The 7,140-nt window shown below is 46.6% G+C and overlaps 1 long non-coding RNA gene across 5 annotated transcripts in view; it reads left to right on the forward strand.

Annotated features, from left to right (window-relative positions):
- LOC147580311 (uncharacterized) overlaps positions 1 to 6,723 on the forward strand; it is a 33,343-nt gene extending 26,620 nt beyond the window's left edge. The window contains exons 5-6 of one of the 5 annotated variants that reach the window (XR_015252780.1): positions 2,464 to 3,012; positions 3,205 to 6,723. This is a non-coding gene — a long non-coding RNA (uncharacterized LOC147580311). The other 4 variants (XR_015252781.1, XR_015252779.1, XR_015252778.1 and 1 more) reach the window with 4 other exon arrangements.
- The last annotated feature ends 417 nt before the right edge of the window (positions 6,724 to 7,140 follow it).

The raw sequence follows: 7,140 nt of genomic DNA on the forward strand, positions 1-7,140 counted from the left end.
TTATTATATATAGTATAATGCAGAATAGAATATATGCTTCATATAAGATGTATAATAAATGTTATACTATGTATAATAAGTTATATGTAATATATATTTCATATACACATACAGATGTACCTTTTTTAAATAGAAATGAATTCATCCTATATAAACCATTTTTTGGTGATATTTTCCCCTTTTACCTAATATTTTCTGCTCTGTAGATATGTTTCTTAACATCATTTTAATGCCTTTGTATAATCCTACTACCTAAACTACTAACCTTATTTAACCAGTCCCCTGCTGCTGGACACTTAGGTTATTCCAACTTTTTCTCTATTAATAGCAGTGCTGTAATGAACATTCATGCCGCTAAATATTTGCATTAATTCTCAATGCTTTTTTTTTGGGGGGGGGGGAATACATTCCCAGACATCAAATTGCTCACAGCTTCTCGATTTTCATAGGCTAGGAAAATGAAACCCAGAGATTGGCCTAAGGAACTAGAAGAATAATAAAAGGCGGTAGGACAGGGGAATGGACGGCCCACGAACCAGAGCCCAGGCCTGCTGGTTCCAGATGCAGCACTCTTCGCGCTATACAAGATGAGGAAGGAACCCTCCAGATTCCTCGGACAGTTGGCAACATCAGCTGGGAGAATGGAGGCCACAATGGTGATACGATGTCTTGTAAAACCAGGGGCTCTTAATTCAAAGTCACTTATGGGAGTCACTCACTTTCTAGAGCCTCAGGTCCGGCTACTCTTGACATGTGTGTGGTGTGCATCAGACCTTGGCAGTATTTACCTACCTTCAGCTTTGACACTCCACTCTCTACCTTCTTTCTTTCCAGCTGGCCACAGGTGAATTGGGACATGTGTCTTTCAATTCTACAGGAATTTCCTGGCCCATTATTATGCGATACCTACTTCTCACTTAACATCTCTGGCCTGACAGTATTTGGAGAACAATCCTAAGGCCTCAGAACAGAAACACAGATCGTCCTGTTTATTAGAAAGTAGGGCAAAGTTCCTGCCACCCATGGCTCCCCCACCACACGTTAGTAATACAACATAAACTGAACCACCCAGCGGCTGAATCTGTAAAGTAGCAATCTTCCTCCAAGGAAGAAGATGGCTGGGTGGAGAAGAGGTCCTGGGGCAGGCAACAGCTTTCTAGAGGACTGCAAATGGGGGTGTAGAGGAAAGGAGAGGTTATGCAGTGAAGTCAAAAGAACGTTGGCCTTTGAGTGAGGCTACTGGGATCCAGTGCTTCCCATGTGCTGTGTGGCTTCAAGGAAGTTGCTTTCTACCCTGGTCTCGTTTATTCATCAGTTAACCAGGGCACCAGACCAGTTCAGCCTTACTGTTCCTTTCTGCTTTAGCTGCTCTGCCGTTTTCCTCACTCCTTTGGGACATTGGTTCAGCAGCATACTTCAGAGCATTCCTTTTTGCGACTTTTGACAGTCTTTTTGTGTTTTCTGAATCTTATAGATGAATCACCAGTCATTGATCCTATGCTGATGCCGTGGAAAAAAGTCTAATGCCAGTGGTGTTCTAACGCCAGTGTCAAAGCCCTGGAGGTATCCTTCCCATAGCAACAAGATCTTTTTTAATAATTGACCACACCCAGGGCGCCTGGGTGGCTCAGTTGGTTAAGCGGCTGACTTTGGCTCAGGTCATGATCTCATGGTCCGTGAGTTCGAGCCCCGCGTCGGGCTCTGTGCTGACCACTCAGAGCCTGGAGCCTGTTTCAGATTCTGTGTCTCCCTCTCTCTGACCCTCCCCCGTTCATGCTCTGTCTCTCTCTGTCTCAAAAATAAATAAACGTTAAAAAAAATTTTTTAAAAAAATAATAATTGACCACACCCTTTGTATTCAAAGCCTAGCACAAGGGCTCCAGGAGCTAGAATGTCCACCTCACATGTACCTCAATGCTTTCTTTCTGCCTCCTTCCTACAAAGCTTTTGGGTCACCAGAGTTGGTAGAGTCTGTCACGCCAGCCTGATCAAGCGGTAGTGCCTTCCTCAAGGGTTTTACTACACAGGACTCTAACCTTCCATCGTCAACCAGAAAGACCGCCATGTCTGCCACACAGAGGAATGGGGGCAGGCCGTGACGTCACCATTTCTCACTCTCCCTGACCTACATACACCATGAGAATGTGGATACTTCTCCAGTCCCAGCTTTCCAAAAGGTTCCTATGCTCCAGGGTTCGTGGTAAAGAAAAGCCGCTCTCTCAAGGAAGATGAGCTTGGAGAGGAGGTGACACGTGTTGTCGTGTTGTCCAAGCAATATCTCATCCCAAGCCTTCTAGCAGCACGTCGTCTCCTACCTCTACCATTCCTCCAATGGCTTCCAATGGCTCCTCCTCCAAGCCTTCTTCGACGTTCATTTTGAATTTCTCTTGAATCACATTTTATTTTGAGGAGGTGGGGGGGGGGCAGTCACAGTGAAATTGGCTCTGGGCCTCTGTTTTCCAGCAGGAGGACGCTGGCTGGATTCTCTATGGGCTGGGAGTTGGAACTTCAAAAAGAATTCACCATCTTCTCCCGGCAACAGAAGATGTAGGAGCCAGGACCTGGAGGACATGTTTGATGTTTTCCCCTCATTCTTTCTTCGTGGACGCAAAGTACAGCGAGTTTACAGTGGCGATGAGTAAGTAAGGTATCAAGTGGAAAACCCCAGAAGGGTTTTTAAAACAGGCTTCCTAGAGCTGAGGAGAGCATACAGCTCTATTCATGACGGTGTGACCTTCTGGACAAGCCGAGATCTGGAATGGGAAACCGGAGCTCCGCCTCCAGCCTTGTCCCTCACGGGGAAAGTCACTTCCCCCTCTCTGGGCCTCAGTTTCCTGATCCGTTACCCACCCTGCCCACCTCAAAGGGTTTGGGGGAAGAGGTGATGAGAGAAAGGATGTGAACGGGCTTTGAAAAGAAGGCTCAAGAGCTGTGTAAATGGAAGGGGTGACTGTTTGTTTTCACAAGTGGAGTTGTCTCTTTGCCATTGCCACTGGAGAGGCTGTTCGGGCCGTAAGTATTTGACCTCTGAGCTTTGCTCAGACTGGAGCAGCTGTGGGTGGCAGGAATGCAGGGAGGGAGGAAATATCAGAGTTAGCCAGCATGGGCCTCAGTCTCAGAGTTGGCCAGGCTTCTTCAGGGGAAAAAATATCTCAAGTAGCTCTTTGTGGTCATGAAGAATACACTTATGTGATTGTTTTTAAGTATTTTAGACTCTGAAAAAAAGCTTTAAGGAACCCATCGCAATGGACAACAGTAGAGTTACTCATTCAACTTCGCGGGAACAAATCCACGAAATGGAGAATGGAAGAAATTAGCTAAATAATTCAGTCCCGTCTTCAATCTAGCATGCAGGTGCACACACACACACACACACACACACACACACACACACATGGATTATTTCACCCACATTGATTCAGAGTGTGGTTTTAATTCTTGCCCCTTTCAATCGGGTTAGAACCTTTCCAGTCTTCAAAGTTCTTCTCAATCCTTTGTCATTTTATACTCAGTGCCCAGCACAGTTCCCGGCTCATAGTAGGCACTCAGTAAGTTTCTGATCAATGACATACCGCGTGATCTGCAGTATACTCTTACCAACATGGCCTCCGATGAACCACACGTCTCTGAATCCATGTGGAGCCCTCTCCACACTGACTCTGGGCTTAATTTGCTTGCCTGGAGAGATTTAATAAATGCGATACAAACAGGCACGTGAACGGCACATTGGAACATCACACTTGTGAAGAAGCCTGGGCCAGCCTGCAGGGGACACGTGGCCAAGTCAACAGCCAGCTTCACTACTGCTAGCCATATGAGTAAGGCTGTTTTAGACCCTCCAGTCCCCATCAAGCTGCCAGATGACTGCAACCAGACAAAATCAGCAGAACGGCCCAGTTGAGCTCAGTTCAAGTGCTGACCCATAAAATCATGAGAAAATATATTGTAGTTTTAAGCCCGTGAATTTTGGGTTGGCGTGTCATACAAAGACAATTGAGACGGTACTTTTTTTAAAAAGTGCATAGATAGATACCTTTAGACCAGAAATGACAAATATGTAACATCTCATCTAACACATTTAATGGATTGGTACTGTCTTCCTGGAGGGCCATGTGGAGGGGAACTTGAAGTCCCAGTTACTAGAAGAGAAAGCCATGATTCATTAGTAATGGGTGCAAAGAACGCGGATGGGAATAGTGGCAATATGCGTGCCTTATTTTTGCCATCTTTGTTCCTTTTTATCAATCAGGGGCCAGCGAACAAGGAAAGAATTATCAAAGTGAAATGCTAAGTGGGCCATTTGGTAAGGAGATTTTCCACTGAGTTAGGGCACAGCTCCCAGGGACAGTGATTATGAAGGTAGAACTCCTTGAGTGAACTCAAGCAGACGTTATTTATGTCACTGGAGAACACAATTCCATGACTGCAGATACCCACAATTTGGAGCTCTGGTTGATTTCCCAGGTTTGCTAGGGGGCAGTGTCCAAGTGGCTTTACTCTGCCCACAGATCTGGTCATCAGCTTCATAGGTACAGAAACTCGGTGTTTTCGGTGCATCCAGAGGTGGTCCGGCTCTTGGGAACAGCCCTACAAGAATCACGTTCATGCGATTCCGTCAGCAAAATAAAATGCAAGGACTTTCCAAAGATACAACAACTCTTATTGGCTTCCCAGACTCAGTTAGTCATCAGAAAAGCTCCGTCCCACAAAGAAGATGGAATGAGAAGAAAAGAAGTGGGAAGGTTCGGAGGGAATATTTCACACGAGTCAGTAAAGGCGGATAAAATATCTCTGTCTGACGAGAGTACCCTCTCCGTAGCAGTGGGAAACCATGAACCTCAGGTCCAGTGTCTCTCTCCCTTGAGAATAATTGGAAGCATACTGACCAGTTGTAGACATTGACTTATCTTCTGACATCTCTGCAGACCCCATTCCTTCTGGAAGATATGCTTCCTCGGACACATTAACATAATTGATTAAGCCATTGCCATTTTTTTGGTTCAGCAGCACCATCTGAAGATCCCACCTTCTTTAGAGTTTGCCTGCCCAAGCTCCTGACTATCCATTATCACCTTGATTTATAAGGCATCTTTCCCCTTCCAAGATTTCTACATAACGCATGGATTTTGTCCCATCTACCCATCCATCCGTCCATGCATCATTTCATCTACTTATTCTATAAATCACATGCACTCAGTTGGTCTGGGGGGCCACAAAGAGGAATAAACATGGACCCTGCCTTTGAGGAGCCTCAAAGGTGAGAAAGGAGATGGGAGTTGAGGTGAAGACTCGTCCTAGATAAGCCCAGGAAAGACAGGAGGATACTGTAACTAAGACTGAGCAGCGGTGATAGGGAAGAAGGGGCAGATACCAGTGTTACGGAGAGAAAATGAACAGTGATTGCCCAGTGGGCAGGCAGTGAGAAAGAGGGAAGAGACCAGAGCAATAAAAATGGTTGTAAACCACTAAGTATTCATTAGTATCATCATTATGACCATTAATAGCTGGCATTTATTGAGAACTTTCACCATGCCAGGGACTATTCTGAGCCCTTTATATGCACAAATTCACGTAATCCTCAACACCAAGTAAGGTAGTTACCATCATTATGTCCAGATTTCAGATGAGGAACTATAGGAGGAAGATCCACAGAACAGTTCTAGAAATGTGTCATTTGGCATGCCTGGGACCGTCCCAATGGAGAGCTCCAGCAGGGAGTGTAATGGCGGGAGGCCAATGAGAGCATCTGTGCTAGAAACATCAACTGAGACACCATCTGCGCCTACACGTGGTGGTAGGAGCCACAGGTCTGGTATGGCAGGTTGAGGACAGGGACAAGGTCAGGACCCAGGAGAAGACCCAAGGCTCCTCACTAGGGGGCCTTGAGTATGGAAATGAATGATTAAACAGTTAGGCTATCTCTCTACCTTGGTGCTGCCCGTGGAGGTGGCAGCCATGTCTTACTGGGCATCATGTCTGCCCTCAGATCTCTGGTGAATCCCAAGATCAGTAAAAACAGAACCGGGAAGTTCACCCAGCACCGGTCAGACCAATATGTCCAAGTTGAGGGCAAACGGCACAAATCAGAGGGCCCAGCCCGATCTTGATGTCCAACACTGGTTACGGGAGCAGTAAGAAAACCAAGCACGGGCTGGCCGGTGGCTCCTGGAAGTTTCTAGTCCACAACGTCAAGGAGCTCGAAGTGCTGCAGGTGTGCTACAAATCTCACCGTGCACAGATTGTTCACGATGTCTCCTCCAAGGAGCCATGAGCAGCCCAGCCGGCCGCCGGAGTCACCAGTCCCAATGCCAGGCTGCGCAGCAAAGGAGACGAATAGAGAGACAGCTCATGCACCCACTGCATTTGTGTTAATAAAACCACAACACCCCCAAAACTTTTTTTTAAAAGTTAGGATACGCACCAGAACAGGAGGTGTCAAAGCAGCAGGGCGAGCCAAAGGTTTCAAAAAGGAGGCAATGTTCCAGCGACTTCAATCCCACCCGAGAGAGAGCACACAAACGTGTATGAGAAGCAGCCACTGAATTAGACATTCAGGCAGTTTGACAGCTAGTGACGTCGAGAAGCACAGTTTTAGAGGCATACACACCATCTCCCAACACGTCTGGATCAGTGGTTCTCAGATTCTGGTGCAGAAGACTTTCCTGGCAGTTTATTAAAATTCAGATTCTTGGTGGCAGTTTATTAAAATTCAGATTCCTGGGACTAGCTCCGGAGATTTGGATTCATAAGGCTTGGGTCAGGGTCCAGGAGCCTAAATTTTTAAACACCAACCCCCCACCCCCACCCCGGTCCCTGCAAGGTGATTCTGATGCGGTTGTTTCCAAAACTATACTTTGATAAGCACTGCCCTGAAGACATAAGCATCCTTTCCCCACCTGCCCCAGGTTCCGGTTTCCTGTTAAATGATCCACAGGCTCCCTGCGGGAGATCAACGCTGTGAGTGGCCAGCCTTCCCGGTTCATGCCTTCCCACGGAGGCCTTGCTTCCCGGGCCCTGGTGTGGTGGGATTACGTCTCAGGACTACAGTTAGCAAAGCGTTCATCGTACCACAGACACACGTGCACATTCTGTGCATATGCAAAATAGGAGAGAAAACATTTATCCCAGAGATGAACACTT

The sequence above is a fragment of the Puma concolor genome, chromosome B3 (genome assembly GCF_028749965.1).
Source record: "Puma concolor isolate L17-30 chromosome B3, mPumCon1.1.hap2, whole genome shotgun sequence".
NCBI lineage: Eukaryota > Metazoa > Chordata > Mammalia > Carnivora > Felidae > Puma > Puma concolor.